Raw genomic sequence first — 20,713 nt, forward strand, 5'->3', positions numbered from 1 at the left:
TTTTTTTGGCCGGCTTGCGTTGCAATGTGTGACGTGGATCTAACACTGTTGTTGCCGCATTACAAAAGACGTGTCCATTACTTAATTCGTGGTGCCTTACGAATGATTTTATGCTGCGATATACATATTAAGCACCTACTTCGATTGTGTTGACTTTGATTTCTTGTCAATATAACCTTACGTTTACCTTTATGCTCATGTTACATGTTGCAAATGTTACCAACAGGGAGGCGTTCCTATGAGACAGGTGAAATGAAAAATATTTCAGGGAGTTTCGTATATCGTTGAGAGCTGCCGCGAGGAGCATGATAAATGTAGGAAGTATCATTAGAATATAAGACCTTCTCCTCGGAAAATGACAAAATGAATGAAAATGATTATTTATTGATGAATTGATGAGATTTCGGTCGCAGACCTTCGTCTAAATCGAATTCGATTGATGAGACCGAATTCGATTGATGAGACCGAAATCTCATCAATTCATCAATAAACCAGTAAAACGCCTTTTCGGCGAAGAACGAGCGAGCGAGATAGTGAGCCCTGCACGTGCAGAAGGGCGAGAGGGTACTTTCAACGGGCTTGTGCAAAGCACCCTTCTAACCGGTCGCTAGCGGTGTACCAAATTTGAACGCAATCGACCCAGCCGTTCCTGAGATCTGGAAGCGGCATTCTGCATGTGCGCACGTGCAAACGGGGTCCAAAATGACTTTTGCACGGCACCCTACTAACCGGTCCCCAACCGTGTACCAAATTTGAGCGCAATCGGCCCAGCCGTTCTCGAGATCTGGAAACGCCCCCTGCACGTGCGCACGTGCAGTAGCACCCTAACCGCAACACATGGGAATGCATTGCCTGGTGGGTGCCTACCTGTATGCCAAGTTTCAGCGAAATCGCCCCAGTAATTACCGAGTTACTGAAATGGGAACAAATTTTGCACCTCTTATTGTTGTATTTTGCACGTGCAGTGGGGGTCACTCACATAGATGAAGAGTATCCAACCTTTAGTAGAAGGGATGCAGCTACCCTATAAAAATGACCGCAAGACAATCGCTCAAACCGCTGCTGAGATATGGGCCTCTCAAAATCATTACTTTTGCAAAACTGTTTGAACACCCTTAACTTTTCACGTGGCACGTGCCACGGCGGTCACTGAGATGTATCAAAAGTAGTCAATTACGGGGTAGAAGGGATGGGGCTACCCAGCAAAAAAGACCGCAGGCCAATCGGTCCAGCGGTTGCTGAGATATAAGCCTCTCAAAAGCGTTACAGGCCGGGCCGGGCCGGGCCGATCATACTGAGATTTTTCCGTTATATTGAAAAGACTCACTTCGCTCGCTGCGCTCGCTCGCTCGTAATAATCATTTTCATTCATTTTGTCATTTTCCGAGAAGAAGGTCATATATTCTAATGATACTTCCTATATTTCAGGGAGCTTCAACCACTTCTCACTGCAAAACGCACATGCGCTCAGTTGGCGGGCAGTAGGTACGCCACACCACATACATACGTAAACTATTGCACCGACTGGCCGCCGGTAACAAAGAGCGTCGCATCCGCGGGGCGTGGCGACCAACCGTTCGGCGGCTTCATGACTGAAGCAAAATAAAAGTCCTTGGCTTTTAAATTATTTGGAAGATAGTGCGGAGCTTCATCCATACTTTTGCGCATCATGCACCATACGATATTAGGTATGTGTTAATGTTCCAATGCCGCTCTCTGTACGCTCTAAATGTAGTACATGTGTTGGCGAAGACCAGTCTGTGCGGCCCAGACACCACGAGGGCTAACGAATGTTTTATTTTTGTTTATTGTTTGTTTATCACAGCTCTACTAGCCAGAGGGTACAAGGCTTGTAGCTTCTGGCTGTGATAAACAAACAATAAACAAAACTGCCCAGCATACAGCTGAACCCTCCTTGCGAAATACATTTGCACAACGCAGCACAATACGCAAACACACGCGGATATCTTACCTGGTTACATTCCATAATGGATGGAATGGATACATTTCATAATGAATGAGTAAGCCAATGAACTCCTATACGGATCATGCCTCAGCACACGTGGGAAAATAGTGTAGCATGAAGGTCGGCTATTTCATGCCCATTTATTTTGTTTAGTTATTTCGTAAGTTGCATCGTCATTATCAGAAGCCGGCCAAAGGGTATACTGAAAACCGATTGACTCAACCGACTGCCCTTTCGGTGAATGCTCATGGCTCACTCCGTGGTTACATTTCTCATTTAAATTCGACAATCAAACCTAGCCACCGAGCGGCAGCAGGACAAAGCAACACTGGCATTGCACCCATGAATCGGCACTGTAATCAGTCTAGAGTCCGGCAGTGGAGTTTCATTCCATCATAAGCATTCACGACGATTTAAATTCTGAGCAGAAAAATGGCCCGTTCCTTATCTAAATAGCCTCCACGAGCAGTTGTACAGCTCGTTGCAAATGCAGTATCCATTGCAGTTGGCTGTGATGCATCCCATGACAAAATGTAGAAATTAGCTCATATGGTATCCTAATATGGTAATTTAATTTGGAAAATGAACGCCAAAACCTTGAATGTCATGAGTAACAGACTGACCCGATGTGTTGTCACACAATTACACAGACGGGTATATGGGCCAGCTTCGCACGGATGGATGCGGCTACGTATGTACTATATATGTGCTATTCCCCGTATTTCCGACTTCCAAGTACAAAAAAGCAGCGCATAAAGAAAACGGACAAGACAAGTGGCACTCGAAAGCACACAAAAATGCCTATGCATTAAATGTTTATCGGTCATTTGATAGCTAAGGACAAAAACTGAGGCTACGAAAGACTGGTGGCCCTGTGAACCGATCTCACCTGGTAGTCTAACCCTCCAATGCCTTCATAATGATTTACAGAGGCTGATATTATTTAAAAAAAAACTCAAGCCTTCCTATCACCTTCAGATAAAAGGCCTGCTAATTTCAATTCTATCAGGTCCTGTAGATCTTGTTTACGAGATACATCCCACCAATCACCATGGCGAAATTGAGGCGCTGAGTAAATCCTGTGAACCTGTTACTACTCTCGGCACTTCTGAATGCGCTACGCGTCTGACAGAGACGCATTTCCTCTGCCGGCTTTAACTCATTCGAGGAGGCCGGACGCTTCAACCCAGACTTGATGAGGATGGAAGCAATTTCCGTTAATACTGCCGTCGAAAGCTGAACTTCCAAAGGCTTATTGTAGTCATCAGCGTGCTCTTCAGGATGTCCCAAGAGGTTGTTCACAAGAGGACTAGTTCTGAATCAATTTGCGATACCGTACCATCCGAGTATGGAGAGCTATCGCCGTCCATTATTACATAATGTGCCCGTGGTCTAACCTTACTTTGCCTAACTAACGATAATATGTACGACACGATAATGCAATATGATAATACGATAACGATAAAACTAGCCAAAACGATCCATGTTCGTACTTACCTACCACACGTGCTTGTTTTTGTATGTATGACCAGCAACGCAGACGTATATGCTGCTGCGGAGAGCTCCTTCTAAGTTATTTACTGTCGACAGCTGCTCGCTGAGATTACCCACGCAAGCCACAGATTCGTGTAATGTCTTTGTTTATCTGGACTCGTGTGACGTAAAATACAATTAAAGGGACCCTCCCACCTTCAAAAAAGTTAATGAATTGGCATGAAAGTGATGTCCCTTGGTTCAGAAAGAGCGAAAACGAATATCTACTAAATTTCACCGAAAAATATTCACTGGTTTTCAAGATATTAGGCTTTTACTTTTGTTTACTTTTTGGGATCTCCCTGTTACTAGCGACTTTATTTGGAAGCAATAATTTGGCAGCCTTAAAGTGCGGCAGACGTTGCGCGCAAAGCAGCGTACACCACCACGTGTTAACGATGGTTTTAGTCTAAGATTTAAAAATCGTTAGATCTCCGCTGACGTCACAAATTCTAAGGGGGCATTCCAATGCATTAGCCCCTTAGAATCCGAAAACTGCAAGTTTGAAATTCCATATCTTCGAATTAAAGCATTTTTCGATGTTGTGAGTGCCCAAACCGGTATTTGCAGGCCATGGCCACCAATTTGGCTATCTCAACTCGAAACTAATGTTAAGGTGGGAGTGTCCCTTTAACGTCATCCAACTACCAATGAAATTGCCGGAATCGCACCGTTGTCAGTCCACATACCGCCAACGAGCAGGAGAGAACGAAGAAAGCTAGGTAGTGGTAAACCAGGTAAACAAAACGTTTTAACGTACAAATTCATTTATTTACGATGTAGTTTTATCAATAATTCGGAAATTAGGTAGGTACTTTCGCTTTTAACACTCGCAGTGGAAGGGGGGCGGATTTCGCCCACCCCTCCTGTTTTTCGCCAATAACTCGCGCCGCAAACATGATATTCTTGTGAAATTTTGGCCACCTGTCCAGAATTGAACTGCGGATCTTCTCGTGCAAGAAATAAAAAAAATCGGTTCTTAACTTTTCTAGTAATAGCGGTGTAAAGTCAAACATCCTGCCGCCGCCGTGGCGTGGCGGCGCGGCGGCCGGCGCTAGCCGTTACGCGCCGCCTGAATTGTAGACTGTGCCGGGGCGGGACGGTTCCGTCTTTACATCGCGCTCCTTACCGCTGATTATATTCGATTCGCGTCAAGTTTTGTGAGAAGACTAAAAAATGTACAGGCAATCTTATGGTCAAATAATTTTGAAAATCGGCCGGTAACAACTTGAGTTATGAGTGTGTAAACACAAAATTGTGATTGCCGCGTTTCCCGCGTCCGCCGATCCCGCTTCAGCCGGCGACATCTTACGCTTAGCAGGCTTTTAACTGCCATATTTATTGTTGGATTAACAAGAAATTCATCATACATACTCACAAATGTATGTTCTTTCGTATAGTGAAAGAAAAAAGAAAATCGGCCGGTAACTTTTTTGAGTTATCGGCGTGTAAACGCAAAAAAAGTCGCTAATATGGCAGATTTGACCACTTTTGACCTCATTTGCCCTTGAAGATATTGACCTAGGGTCATGAAATTCACATACAACAGAGTTCCCCTGGGCCCCCACCTACCCTCCAAATTTCGTCTTTCTAGCTCCAGTGGGAGCTGAGATATTAGGGGGGGGGCGACATCCGCCCCCCTTCCACTGGGCGTAGTACTCGCAACCCTTCCACTGCGCGTGTAAATTGGAAATGTGCTCTTAAAAATAGACCTTTGTAGAATATAAGAGCATTTAAAAACAACGAATAACCTAACGTTTCCTTTTGACAGTGAATGGTTACAATACGACCGCATCACGCTACTTGCTGACAACATAGTTTCAAGTTTTTGTGCAGCGCTAGTGCAGCACTGACTTCGAAAGCCTCGTCGTCCTTCATTGCAAGGACAGATGCATCGCGTCCTTCACTGCCAGGGCATATGCCGTTTCGTTAGGCATGCGCCCGGCGATATTGATCACGTCGGACTACATGTTTAACTACGAGTTCGGAAATTGAGACCGATTCACCAGGCCCGTTCGCATACGGACATATGGAAAACAACACTTTTGGCGGGCACGTTTCCATTCTGTCGGCGACAGTCTGGTAAACACGAACCGTTCGCGGCCAAAGGCGACCGACGCCGCTGGTTGCTGAGTGACGGCGGTGCTGAGCGACGGCGGTGCTGAGGGGAGGGTGCTGAGCACTCGGGGCGCTGAGGGAGAGGAAACGCTGAGCGGGGAGCTGAGAGGGAGAAGACTCTTGCAGCCGGAGGAGGGTGGGGTGGGGAGGAGGGCGCTTAGTGGGAAGTGTTGAGCACTGAACGCCACGTGGCACTGAGCGGCCTTGGGGAACTCTGTGAGGCCAGCGGTGCTGAGCAGAACATGGCGCGCTGAGGGAGAAAGAGAGAGAGAGAGAGAGAGAGAGAGAGAGAGAGAGAGAGAGAGAGAGAGAGAGAGAGAGAGAGAGAGAGAGAGAGAGAGAGAGAGAGAGAGAGAGAGAGAGAGAGAAAGAAAGAGAGAGAGAGAAAAAACCAAGCGACCGTGGGCGCCGAGGGGCCGAAACCACCACCGGCTGCCCTCCACTGACCTTTGATGAATTCGACGGCCTGAGTGAGTCCGTAGGAGTCCTTGTCGCAGTCGTCCAGGATCAGGGCGCCCAGCTGGATGCCCGGAATCATGTCGTCCTCGTGGTTGTTGATGTAGTCCAGCGTGTACAGCATCGCCTCCAGCGCCTGGATTCCGCCTGGAAACGCGCACACGGTCGGAGGTTAGTGACGTTTGTCAGGCTGGTGTTGTTAGAAAACAAAAGCAGCTGTGCGATAAATCGAAAATATTTGTCATGAATCGGCAGCATTGAGTTTCAATTGAGCTGTTTTTTTTCTTTAAACACAAGGAAAGTGTCAAGAGAAAACCAGAACCTCGCCTCGACACGTGTCTTTGCCTGAATCCACCTAACGTCGGCTTTATTATCGCATCCCGCTCTTCTCAATCTGCTTCGTGATCACCGGACGTGATTTGCGCTAAGCGCTCAGAGTACTCTTCTGAAAGCCTCTTAAACCCATTTAAGGCGATGGGATGAGTTGACAGTCCACCTCAGGGAAGTTATGATAGTCATAAAACTCCGTAAGAAACCAAACAACGAACAGGAAGTCCAAAAACATGTGTGAAAAATGTTTGTTTTTCTTCTCCATCGTTAAATGTTGGTCGGATAAGACCCAACCATAATGAAAATGCATCGTCACGCATTTGGCACACTGAAACCCACCACCCAAAACACTTCTCTGCTGAATTCCCGGTTCAAGTTTGTTTACTTTTCATTTACAGTTGTGTAACTTTAACACGGTTATACGGCTTGGGAAGGTAGCTAGCTTAGAAGTTCCTCCTTTCGCAGTCACTGGGAAGCCCGGAGCGCCATCCTGCGCATTTTGTCGACGGCGCCGCGGCAAACAAAAGCGTTAAGTTGGGCGGCAGCCGGAACAAAGTCAGCTGTCGACATCGACGCGACGCAGGAGAGCACGGAGGCGGGTCTGGCTCGCCGCCCCCCCCCCCCGCCCCCCTCCTCCCCTGCCAGCCGCCACATTCCTGGAGCGTGAGCGGTGAATTGCCAGGTATGCCGGACCACCGCGACCGGACAAGCACCGTTACTCGCAAACGAAACACGCACGTCAGACGCCACACAGGCATTTCGGCCGTATTGGATCGACCGCCCGCGACGGAGGGAAAAGGCGACAAGGAGACGAGAAGAGAAACAGGTGGAGGAGACGGGAGACGAGAAGAGAAGCATAAGAATCGGTCACAAATTGATAACACAACCAGAGGTTAGAGCCATTAACTAGAGGCTGGAGTCCTTGATAAGCAATTTGTGTCCAAACCTTAGAAGTTCACTGCACTCAGTCTCAATCTGTTGAAAAAGAACGCAGGACTAACGTCTATTGCAGACATCTGCTAAAAATAAAAAAGGACAAAAATGTAATTTATTTTCTAAAACATGCATGAATAACAGAAACAGAAAATACCAGCTGGGTTCCTACACCCCGTGCCAGTTACACATAAAGCATCAAGCTTTTTAATTTTGGAAAAGCTCACAGCGTAGAAGTTGCATTTACGTATATCTGTTTGACAACGATTATCTGACTTAATCGGCCTAAATCTGCAGCTAACTTCGATGCTTTCTAATTATGTTTTTTGAATATGCTTATTGCTTATATTGTACGCCTCAATTACGTACGACTTGGCTATGCAGCATCACTGTATTTATTTTCATATGTGGCGCTGCGTTGAGCTAGGCTGGCAGCACCACACATATATCATTATTTCAACCCATCTGCCCCAGACGCTTGGAATTCCCCGTCGTGCCACAGCGCCAGCGAACTCGCTTTGGAATAATGTCCAAATGTTTGCAGCCAAAGCTGAATAAACAGCCGGGCTCGAAATCAGCAGCAGCCACTAGCAGCGCCAGTTGACGAACTCGGTTCATTACGGGTCCGGCCCGCGGCACGTGAAGGGGAGGGGAACACAGACCAGAGTGGAGACTAAGAGGGGAGAGAGAGAGAGAGAGAGAGAGAGAGAGAGAGAGAGAGAGAGAGAGAGAGAGAGAGAGAGAGAGAGAGAGAGAGAGAGAGAGAGAGAGAGAGAGAGAAGTGAGAAAGAGGATCGGGTGGCCGGGTACGGAATGAAATCGTTAGATCCAGCTCAGCACCGCAGTGCGGACAGTTTGTGTTGATTAAGCGGCGACAGCGCAACAACAATAACATTACGTGGAGAACGATGACACTTTGTGGCGACCACTGATGAGCAGCATCCAATTTCAGAGAGCTGGGTAAATGAGAGAACACATTTGACGTAGCGAAACACGAAGAGTGTTACAGGGTTACAGGCTTAGAACACTTCTACTACGAATTCATCCGAAGGAGATCTATGGAACTGACTCACTTGCGGTAAAGTAGATTGCCAAAATAAACAGTGCAGCGATCTCACAATGCGGAACAATGCGCAGTATCTCAATTTCTTGATCAGTGAAAATTTTTACGACTCTATTGTTGTACAGCCCTCAGCAGACTGCGTGGTAGGTATTCTTTTTTCGACAAAACCGATAATAGCTCAAAGACTATGTTATCAGTCGGTCGGAACTCACTGCAAATAGATGCGCCATGCTCCACTCCTTCGAATAGTTCTATCACTAAACAAAGCATATCGCTTGTGTGGCAGCAAAATACAAAAGTTTGTTTTTGGGGCAAATATAAACTTTTGGGTTTTGTTGCCAAACTTGATGGAAAATGAACACGATGATGATAATGCCAAATGCCAATCAAAGGTACGGAGTCTCGTGCGTTTTTATGTTACGATTTTTTAGTAACCGATAGCATAGTATTCGCGTTATTCTCGGTTTTGTCGAAAAAAATATCTAACACGCAGTTTGCAGAGGGCTATACATAATGTGGCAAATGAGGGTTGACTTATCTTATTTTTACCGTAATCGTGTCAACGCCAAAATGGTAATGACCAGTACCATGCATAACAGAGCTTACGCAAAGGTCCTTGTTATGAAATATATTGTACTGTTATCAATTTAAGGTTTTAGGCAAGACAAACGCCTCGATGTTTTGTCAAAATGAGTGTTAGATAGGAGTATTGGATCAATATGTCGACTGTCATGTTGTACTGCTTTCATTCCTTTCTGTCACATCAAGACGCTTTATAGTTTGTACCGCGGTCACGAAAGGTTTGTGTTTGTGGGCCTTTATTTATGATTCACTCCTACCTGCAAACACAGCATTTGGCGGTGCCTTAGATAACATGTACCGAGTCAGAATGGCGAAACCTTTTGGCCATCATTGAAGACATTGGGCTAAAATTTTCTAGAGTAGGTAGGTCATCGATGGGTGTTGTTACATTCTGATTTTTCCGAGAAGTATTTTTTCTTTGAAAAATCAAAAAATATATCTTTTTAATTATTTTTTTTTTTGAAATTGTGTATGTAAACCTTTCGAAATGTTCAAAATTAGGAAAGTCCAAGATAGTTTGCTAGCCACGTTTATTCTGAGTCCACTCATGCAAAGAGCTTAGATCTAGCTTAAAAACTGAGCTCTTGAGAGCGATTGCCGTAGATCAATGTTTTACATAAGAATCGACCGACATGAGGTCACTCTGACGTCATTTTCAGTCGACCTATGGTAGCTAGAAAGTTACAATTTGGCCACAAGGTGTCAAATTAATGCCGCTGAAGGTACAGCAATTTTCGTGTCGATGCGTTAAACGATTGAGAAGATATTGCCGAAAAACGGAAGGGGCTCAAGTCATGCGTTGGTTAACCAATAGGCATTCAAATAATCTAGATGATTCAATAACTTTCAGGGTTTTCACGTAGGGTTCGGAGCAGTTTCCGAAATAGGCAGGGCTTTATAGGCAGTTTTCCGGCACTACATGATGCATTATTTTGGTTAATAATTTAAAACATATAAGCTTGCAACAAAAAATCAAGAAGTTTAATATATTCAGGAAGCATGCAAAGTATGCAGACATATCCAAATATCGAAAACATAATATTGTATGAGTCATTCTTTAAATAACATGCTTACAAAGACACTCTACATGCATACAAAAATAACGTAAGCATAAAATATGACGCACACAACTGCACAACCCAATCAGCTCAGTTCATACAACACACCGGAAACGGAGACGTACGTCGACAGAAATGAAACATTGCGCCCGACTGCCGGCCGTGCCGCTATAAATCCGACGAGATTACCAGATTTGGCGCAATCTGGGAGAGATCTATGTCATTCGCCAGTAATGGTAGTGACATTTTGTCGATATTCGACTGAGCTTGGTGACTGGTCAGCTGAGCGTTGGCAGCAGAAATGGTTGACCTATTTCGTTCAGTCACGGCTATTTAGTTATTTCTTTATAAATGTCTTCATTAAGTTATATTTCATACTGAACGAGACCGCTATAAATAATTTTTCAAGACCGAGGTCCTTACTGGGCTTAAGGACGAGTCCAAGGTCCGAGTTCCAAATCCAGTAGGATCTTAGGTCTTGAAATTTATCACCGGCCGAGTTTGGCATGTATTTTACCAAGTATTTTAACCCTCGCCCTGGCAGGGTTGATGCGACCCCCTCCTAAGGTTTTTCGAAGATAGCGTAAAAGCGGCGGCGCACAGCGCCGCCAAATTTGGCACAGCCTATGGAGCAACCTTTTTACATACGATCTATTATTGCATTCTATTCTATTATTGCATTTATTGTCGATATTATTATTGCACTATTATCGATCTATTATTGCATCATATTATTGCAAAATATGATGTGAATGAAATGAATGTTTCTTTGCACACAGTAGCTCATGAGTATTCCCAGTGTGAAATAAGCCGTTTTACATGATGCAACTAATGATACCTACAAGTAGTGAGTATTAATTGACTTTTGGGGAACGGGTCCAACTGGTTCCGATTCCAACTAAGACCGGGTCTGACTGGTTCCAGAAATGTCCAGCCGGGTCTGGTTCGAGTCTGGTTCCCAAAATTTTCATATTTTGCCACCTCTACTGTGCAGTGTGCATATAGCGACCTGAATGTACTTGTTAGTCACTTGAAAAGCATGCCAAGAAAACGAGCGTTGCAAAGCCTAAAGGGAATCTAATGCCTGTATGCTTGAATATCAAATTAACCGTCGCAAATTTCATACCATGATATTTTTCAAATCAACAATAAACAAACTATAATCTGTTCCGTTCCAAGTTTGCGGCCGAAGTGCCCTGCTGAAAGCATTGCATGATTACTGTATACACGGCTCTGTACGGCTCTTTCCTTTTTAATCGTTTGGATGGTTGGCATGAGTGAAGACATTATAGTCAAAATTGATGTGAAAATGATCAATAACATGCCAAAAATTGTATAGGTTCTTTAGTTTACCAAAGAGAAACAAAAGAGACAAGCTTTCGACAACACTGTCATCATCAGGTCTGAGTTTTTTGAAATTCCTTGACACACTTCACAACATACAAAAACATATTCGCACGCTACAATGATGGAAAACATTCCTCCGTTTGTATGTAGGTAGATGTCGACATCGACGACAGATCACAAAATGCTTATTTCAATATGCTTACAACGTCACATGTCACACAAGTTCTATATAATCAAGCGATGATAATTCCTATCATGTTCTATATAATCAAGCGCTCATACAAACAGATACACACCATGCAAGTAACAAAAAATGAATACTACTTTCTGGTTCGTAACCTACCAAAAGTCACAACAACCTAAACGATTGGCCAGGACTGTGTGAAGGTATTTAAGTTTGGGTTGATATCACGGATTTTCATAGATCCATCAATTTTATTGTCAGCCACGTCACGGTTTCTGCTCAAAATATCTATATGAAAGTTGTTGTTCATTTCCTTGTGACTAAGTGTCGGGTGTCTATCTAAGGCATGCTCACCAAGTCCGGTACCTAGTCTTCTTAGTCTGGCGTCAGAAAGGTGCTCGTTAAATCTCTCACGAACCGGTCGCGACGTTTCTCCGATGTAAATATAAGGTTTGTCCTGACATGTTTTACAAGTGATTTTATATACGACATTTTTTATGTGGCATTTCCCCTGAAGACCGTTCGGACACGTATGGCACCGGGTTTTGCCGCGGCAAAGCGGAGGCTGAAGGGCAGATCTGACCAGTTTGCTTTTCACCGTGGGTCCACTCTGCCAAGCCACCCTACACTGTAAAAAAACTTACAAGCCCCTCGTAGAGGAATTCTCAGCGCAAAAATAACATTGCAGGAGCGTGTAAATTTGGCTAATTTTAGGCTAGTTGCCGAGTAACAAGCTTGTTCGACAAGGCTGTGCCTCGTATGCATACGACCACCGTGCTCCACCTAGTTTGACAACACGCACGTAAATAGCGTGGGTAGTGCGTCTACTAGGTGTCATAACAGCCCCTGCCTGGTAAGGTAACTAGCCACTGCCTACTAATCCATACCCAGTAATGGTACTAGCCCCCAAGGCTAGTAATGGTACTAGCATTCCGTCGACGGAATTCCGTCGACCGTGCCTCGACCTTGAAGACCAGTAGTGGCACTAGTTGACTAGTACCACTACTGGTCTTCGGGGTCGAGGCACGGTCGACGGAATTCCGTCGACGGAATTCCGTCGACCAGTGCCCCCGACTCTCGACTGCCACCCGCAAGTAAACAGACTGAGTAGCGCTGCAGCACATTTATTCGGGCACGAGAACGAGAACGAGAACAATAACAACGCCAGGACAATAACTATAACTTTAACAACAACAACAACAACAACAACAACAACAACAACAACAACAACAACAACAACAACAACAACAACAACAACAACAACTAACTGAATAATTTTCAATAAGGTTTCTTAAATAACCACCATCAAACATTTGTGATTTTTTCATTAGCTCTGCACCGGCGGCAGTCGCGGGGTGCAGGTAGGCCAGGACATACATGGCCCCATTCTTCACCAGAGAAGTCTGTAATGGGTGAAAAAACGAATATTAACATTATTATTATCATAAGGCATACCAATCTGGAAAATGATTAAATTTAAGTTGAATAAAGTGATAGATTCCTGCCACAAGCTAGCTTAAGTCCCAAACATATAGCTATTCTTACTTGGATAGACGATACCGGCGCACTTCTGCCAACGACGGGCAACATTATGCGATACTATACATCTTCTAAGAAGCTCAACAACATAATAACTTTTGTTTACAAATGGACAACCTTTTTGTTGAGCACACAGCAAATGATACAAGATGCCTCACCTTCAATCAAGCCAAAGAGCAGTTGGGCAGACACACACAGCAATGGCGACGCAACACAAAATGGACGCCGGCTCCCGGAAGCGGGGGGGGGGGGCTTCTTCTGAAAGCAGCCACAGACTCCTAGGTTGTAACATGCGACGAGGATAGCTATGAGGCACATCCTCATAGCCATCCGAAGCCGCTTACCACGCAAGCTTGCCAGCACGTTTACCAGCTGCAGGCGTTCGTGACAACAAGCGGGGTTGCACGCAAGGTTATCCGTTTAGTAGGTGCCAGCCGGGGCCTCGTCAGCTGAGCTAATAGCGAAATGACCTAATTGAGGGACACGCTAAAAACTGGCCGAGAACAAGCCAACGGCGGGTAACACTGTGAGGCTGTGCGTAGTTCATTAACACTGCGCAAAATTAGGTTCCTGAACATGTTCTCGCTCGTAGGCATTTGTTCCACAAGCGGCATTGTTAATGTGCATGGCTCTGACTACTAATGTCCATATATGTTGTAACGAGGAGCAAGGGAGGCACTCGTAAAAAATGCCTAATTTCAAAATTAGCTAGTGAATATTTTTTACAGTGTAAGGTTAAGCCTAGATGCCCTGATAAGAGGACAGAACCTAGACGCCCTGATAGCCAGACCGCTGATCCACTGAATGCCTCTGTGACGGATGGGACGGATAGTCAGGAAGTGGGGGGACCTCCTCTCTCTAAGCCTCGATTCCCAGACTCATACGCCTGTCAACCCCCGTCTGTGAAAAGCTCATCTATCGAACTTTTCAGGAAGCTTAAGTTCAGAATATTATCAGCATTTCGGTCACAGAAAAACACACAGAACACTGATGCAAAGAAATATGCTCCCGTCATAAAGGATATTGTTAGCAACGATGATCTCATAGTAAAACAGTCTGACAAGTGTAAAAGCTTAGTTGTCATGTCCAAATCAGATTACGTCTCCAAAGCGTCGGATTTGCTAAGTAGCTACCAAAAAGTGGCCACGAATCCCACCCCAGACTTAGAGAAAAGGACCCGAGACCTCACCGCGAAAGTGCTGCGTGGGAAATTACCTGACAGGACCATCGACCAATTAGTACCCAAATGGACGAGAACGGCTGAGTTTTATGGCTTACCGAAAACCCACAAGCCAGGAAACCCTCTCAGACCCATTGTATCAGCTTGCGGGAACCCCTTAGACAAACTGTCTTGGTTCCTACAGCAAATCCTAACACAGCTCCTTCAGTTCGTACCAACGTATATTGAAAACACACAGCACTATCTTGGTAAACTCAAGCATTCCTTTCCAGGTATCTTGCCTAAGGGAGCCATTGTGTTTTCCCTTGACGTGGTGAACCTGTATGGGAGTATCCCCATACAAGAGGCGATTAGCGCAACGATCGGCTTAATCAAAGAAAACATTTCCAAAATCAACACGTATGGCCTTTCACTAGACGAAATAGAGAAACTTCTTACACATGTGCTGACAAACAACTTCATTCGTTTTGGGACTGATTTTTACAAACAAACGGAGGGCATAGCAATGGGGAACAGGCTTGCGCCACCGCTGGCTATAGTTTTCATGCACAACCTAGAATCTAGCTTTGTAAAGAAAGTACTTGTTAGGCCGAGCATCTTACTAAGATATATTGACGATTACTTCGGAGTATGGGTACATGGCATCGAAACTTTACTTGAGTTTTATGAGAATATCAACAGCTTTCATCCAAAAATCAAGTTCACCTTAGAGCACACGTACCACACAGGCAACATCTCATTCCTTGACACTATGGTTACCAGGGATGCGGAGCCGTGGAAATTTCAAACGGCTCCGGCTCCGGCTCCGGCTCCGGAGAAAAAAATCGGCTCCGGCTCCGGCTCCGGCTCCGGGTGAAATGTTATGGCGGCTCCGGCTCCGGCTCCGGCTCCGAGTAAAATGGTCCGGCTCCGGCGGCTCCGGCTCCGACTCAGTACATCCCCTATGCAATCAATTAAATACGGGTGGAAGAAAAATTGGATTGGTTATACGCGTTACCTACTCTTGCCATGACCGGCTCACCGCGTCCCCGCGCAAACGCACCTCGGAGAGAACTGGCAGAACAAAGGACTAGGAAGCGATGGCATTGGAAACGCAGTCGCCGCGAATCGGAGTTCACTGGACCATCGTAAGCTGACACCCATCTCGGCTGCATTGGGGGGTGGGGGTGGGGGGGGGGGAAGAGACGATGCTGGGAGTCGCAGTCCACTGCACTGGCTTCAAAACAATGGCCGTCACCTGATGACCGGTCCTCATGTTCTGGGGATGCAGTAGACGTGAGGGGGGGGAGGAGCAGACAGGAAGTTGATTGCGTACTGTGGGATACTGGGGATATTCGGCTTTTCCATGCACTTGATGGCCCATGACGTACTATTGGTCTCAAGATAAGGGCCCAGGCGACCTGTAGTTTTGATGCGGTGAATACCATTACCCTCGCCACAACTCGGGCCGAGTGCACCCCTCCTCCCAGCCAGCGCCACCCCTACTCGCATTGTGGCGAGGGTGAGGGTATTCACCGCATCAAAACTACAGGTCGCCTGGGCACTTATATTGAGACCAATAGTACGATATGGTTTACTGCCTTGTACTGTCAAACCGAACTAGGTCAATTATTTTTTTTCCTCTTCAAAAAATAAAAAGGAGCCGGAGTCGCCCCCTTTTTTGGCGGCTCCGGCTCCGGCTCCGGCTCCGGGCTATATTGTTTCACGGCTCCGGCTCCGGCTCCGGCTCCGGGCAAAATATGCCGGCTCCGGCGGCTTCGGCTCCGGCTCCGGCTCCGGCTCCGCATCCCTGATGGTTACGGTTCATCCCAACGGCACTTGCACAACAGAGCTGTTCATCAAACCCATGACTGCCCCTATCATTTTAAATTATGAATCGGCTCATCCCATGAAAACTAAGCTAGGTGTCCTCACTTCCCAAACGAAACGAGCGGTCCAGGTATCCTCTTCCCCATCTGCTGTGCAACGCAGCCTGGACAAAATCAAGCACCTCTTCCTGGAAAACGGATATCCTGAGCACATTATTGACCGAACTTTTAAAAACAACAAAAAACGAAAGGCACAACATGATAGAAAGAACGCTCAATCAGGGCAGATGACTTATATGAGGCTCCCTTACGTCAATGAAACAGTGTGTCATCGAGTCAATGGCATTATCAGGGCATCTAAGCTTAACCTTAGGGTGGCTTGGCAGAGTGGACCCACGGTGAAAAGCAAACTGGTCAGATCTGCCCTTCAGCCTCCGCTTTGCCGCGGCAAAACCCGGTGCCATACGTGTCCGAACGGTCTTCAGGGGAAATGCCACATAAAAAATGTCGTATATAAAATCACTTGTAAAACATGTCAGGACAAACCTTATATTTACATCGGAGAAACGTCGCGACCGGTTCGTGAGAGATTTAACGAGCACCTTTCTGACGCCAGACTAAGAAGACTAGGTACCGGACTTGGTGAGCATGCCTTAGATAGACACCCGACACTTAGTCACAAGGAAATGAACAACAACTTTCATATAGATATTTTGAGCAGAAACCGTGACGTGGCTGACAATAAAATTGATGAATCTATGAAAATCCGTGATATCAACCCAAACTTAAATACCTTCACACAGTCCTGGCCAATCGTTTAGGTTGTTGTGACTTTTGGTAGGTTACGAACCAGAAAGTAGTATTCATTTTTTGTTACTTGCATGGTGTGTATCTGTTTGTATGAGCGCTTGATTATATAGAACATGATAGGAATTATCATCGCTTGATTATATAGAACTTGTGTGACATGTGACGTTGTAAGCATATTGAAATAAGCATTTTGTGATCTGTCGTCGATGTCGACATCTACCTACATACAAACGGAGGAATGTTTTCCATCATTGTAGCGTGCGAATATGTTTTTGTATGTTGTGAAGTGTGTCAAGGAATTTCAAAAAACTCAGACCTGATGATGACAGTGTTGTCGAAAGCTTGTCTCTTTTGTTTCTCTTTGGTAAACTAAAGAACCAATACAATTTTTGGCATGTTATTGATCATTTTCACATCAATTTTGACTATAATGCTTTCCTTTTTAGACGCAAATTCTTGAGCGGAGGAGCATTCTGCCGAAGAAACTCCGACCGCAAGCTTGATATGGAACAGACTATAGCCAGCTAAACGTCATTATGAGTGAAATTATTCATCATACCTACCTAAGTCCTAATCAGCTACCTACGGTTACACAATATCCCATTCCCAATGTCCTATGAACTTTATCAATAGTAGGCATATCATCACTCATCCTCTTGCATCACCCAAACGATTCAACCGGGGCAACCGTGCATGCAACTGAAGGGCACACCGAACGGATCGTTTCCATTTCCGAGCGAATTACTTCCACTAGGCCAAGCACTCCTTCAAGCTCCTACTTCAAAACCGAGCGGAGATCGCGGCTGCCGGGGCTGCCTGACAGCTCCAATTGCCCGAGGGCGATCGTCATGCGACCGGCGTCGCCGCCGTCGGTCGGGGCTCGACAGCCGGCGGCCGCGGGCAGCGTCGACGTGCGGAGTTCGGAGCGTCGGAGCCGACAGGAGAGAGGGAGGGAGATGGAGGGAGGGAGGAGAGAGATATAGAAACGGAGCGGGAGGGAAATGTTACGGACGGACGGACAGACAGACACAGACAGACAGACAGACAGACAGACAGACAGACAGACAGGGTGGAAGGAGAGAGAGAGAGAGAGAGAGAGAGAGAGCGAGAGAGAGAGAGAGAGAGAGAGAGAGAGAGAGAGAGAGAGAGAGAGAGAGAGAGAGAGAGAGAGAGAGAGAGAGAGAGAGAGAGAGAGAGAGAGAGAGAGAGAGAGAGAGAGAGAGAGAATGGAGAAATTTGCTCTAAGGTCCAGCACCACACATAATTACGAATCCCAGACCTGCATCCCTGCATCATTCTCTGGATTAAAGTGGAGTGTTATCTCAACTTCAGGCCCGCAGCTCAGCGCCGCCTCAATAAAAGAACTCGGCCGCAGAAATGCCGCTGCCAAAACAATAATATTTATGACTTTCAACTCTGTTCAGCTTGTGGCCTAAATTAAATCGACAGAACACCACAATTCAAGTGTGGTAGCTTCTGTGAACATCATATGCATCATTAGCCAAATTTTCCACGAATATGCGCAACTCCATGTGAACTATAAACGAGGCTTATTAGCAAGTTCTAAATAAATGAGAGGCTCATCACTAGCACAAACTAGAAAAATATGCATTTAGGATTTTGCGAACCATCCACAGAAAAAAAATCACATTCGGGGTTCATGCTGATGCCAATCACCACTGGTAATACCCACAAAACTACACAGCGCATGTATGATACACAATTAATATGATATGACAGCAAGCACTGCAGAGCAAGTACCTACTCCACGAATCTCCCGTGTACTCCACGACCTCGACTCTGACCCCGCAGCATTGTTTGCGCCCACGCGGTCCTCCGCAAGCCGTTCAGCAGACATCCGAGAGTCTCACGGGACATCCCTGACCAGCTCGAGGCGCTCGGGTCGAGCGCGCCGGCACGGCACGACTGATTGCAGCAAGGCCAGCTCTGTAGACCGTATGCACTATGCAGGAGGCTGGTACAAATGGCGTGCCCGCGCCAGATAGTTCCACTCAGCAGAGCGTGGAATCGATCGCAGACCGGCACGTACTGAAGGTCCGGAGGTCGGGCTGTCGCTATGATAGGTTGGACATGGACGTTGGACATGTTGCCATGACGTGCCGGTTGATGTGTTGGAGACAGGTGGTGGTGGTGGTGACGACTGATGGCTGACTGATGACGCTGCATGACAGAGGGTTTATGACGGATGGTAGACGGTGGGTGGCGGATGGCAACTGACATACTGGATGGTAGATGGTGATAATGGATGACAGCTTATAACTATATGACGATGACGCCAGATGACGGAGTGTTGATGACGAATGGTGGATGGTGGATGACAGCTGACATGGATGTCAAGTGGAGGATGGTGGATGTGGATGGAATTAGAGAATGACTGCGAACAGCTGACAGACGGCGGATGGTTGATGGATGGTAGATGTTGGATGGTGGAGGACACCTGACATACTTACTGGATGGTGGATAGTGGGTGATGGTTGAAGGACGACATCGAACTAATGGCGGATGGTAAATGAGGGATGACAACTGATGGATGACAGATGATCCCTGAGAGATGACTTATGATGGATGACGGATTACGGCTGACAGATGGCGGATGACAGCTGACAGACGGCGGATGATGGTTGACAGTAGGCAGTTGACGGCTGTTGGATGCCGGTTGTCGTATACCGTTTGACCACTGAACTCGAACAAACAAATCGTAGCTCGGAGATGATCCCGGTTGTATGACAACTGACTGGTGAAAGCTGAAACGACTGACAGGCTACACTTAAAGGCAAAGTGAAAAGGTGAGAAACCCTACCGTCAGTGACCATCCAACGACACCCAAGCGAGGCGAAATTCGCTTACAAAGGGGTAAGTAATCGCACCAGCTGTTTTTACATGCTACAGCCAGTCACTTGTCTTTCAGATCAATCGATGAAAAGGAAGCAAGCTAGCGGAAATAACTGTTTTTGCCCTGTCCCTAAAATTGACTAAAAATACAACCGGAAACTTAAGGCCGCACATAATCTGTCATAACGGAAGTGATGTGCATCATGTTGAAGCAGTCTGCATGACTTATGGCTTTTGAAGCATGCATAAACTACAGACTGTTTTGCATACTGTTTTATTTGAAGACCATACAAAACAGCAAAGTGACTAGGGTGACCCGCGTGCTCCGCAACGCGAAAAGGGATATTTTCGATCGGCGGGTGTTCGGTTGTTCTTGTGTCGGTTGGGTTATCTATCCATTTCGGTCGATTGCTTTTTGACGGCTAAACGTTTTGGTTTGTGGAAAAAATATCCACCGCATCGAGGTGCCCGTGTCTGATAAGCATGCTTTCCACTTCAGAATCTGTCAAATGTGCTTTATAATTGAGGTGCGTAGTTTTAAGACAAATGAAAGGCGTAGATAATTTTCGCTAAAAATCGTTTTGCAGAGGTTTAAAACATTTATATTTTAAAGAATACTGTTGCTTGTCATGCAAACGTGATGATTGCATCTTGGAGAGAATTGAATGCTCTTTCTAATGATAGCATTTTCAATTGTCAAGCGTATCAGGTTAAGCAGCAAATCCCGTGTATCTTTTTAGTGGCACATTATGGACAAATACCATTTTAATTCAGCGATTTTTTCCACATTGTTTTTGATCAATTAGCTTTTCACAATTTTTCCATGAGAGACGGTACATTTTTATTGCTAATAGGCGCTGTTTCAACTCATTCCGTCTGACGATCACCTGAAATTAATATAAATTCCAAAATCCGTTTAAAATGGCACTTTTTGAAATGAAATTGCCCTCACA

The sequence above is a fragment of the Amphibalanus amphitrite genome, unplaced genomic scaffold (assembly GCF_019059575.1).
Source record: "Amphibalanus amphitrite isolate SeventyFive unplaced genomic scaffold, NRLGWU_Aamphi_draft 001273F_arrow, whole genome shotgun sequence".
Taxonomy (NCBI): domain Eukaryota; kingdom Metazoa; phylum Arthropoda; class Thecostraca; order Balanomorpha; family Balanidae; genus Amphibalanus; species Amphibalanus amphitrite.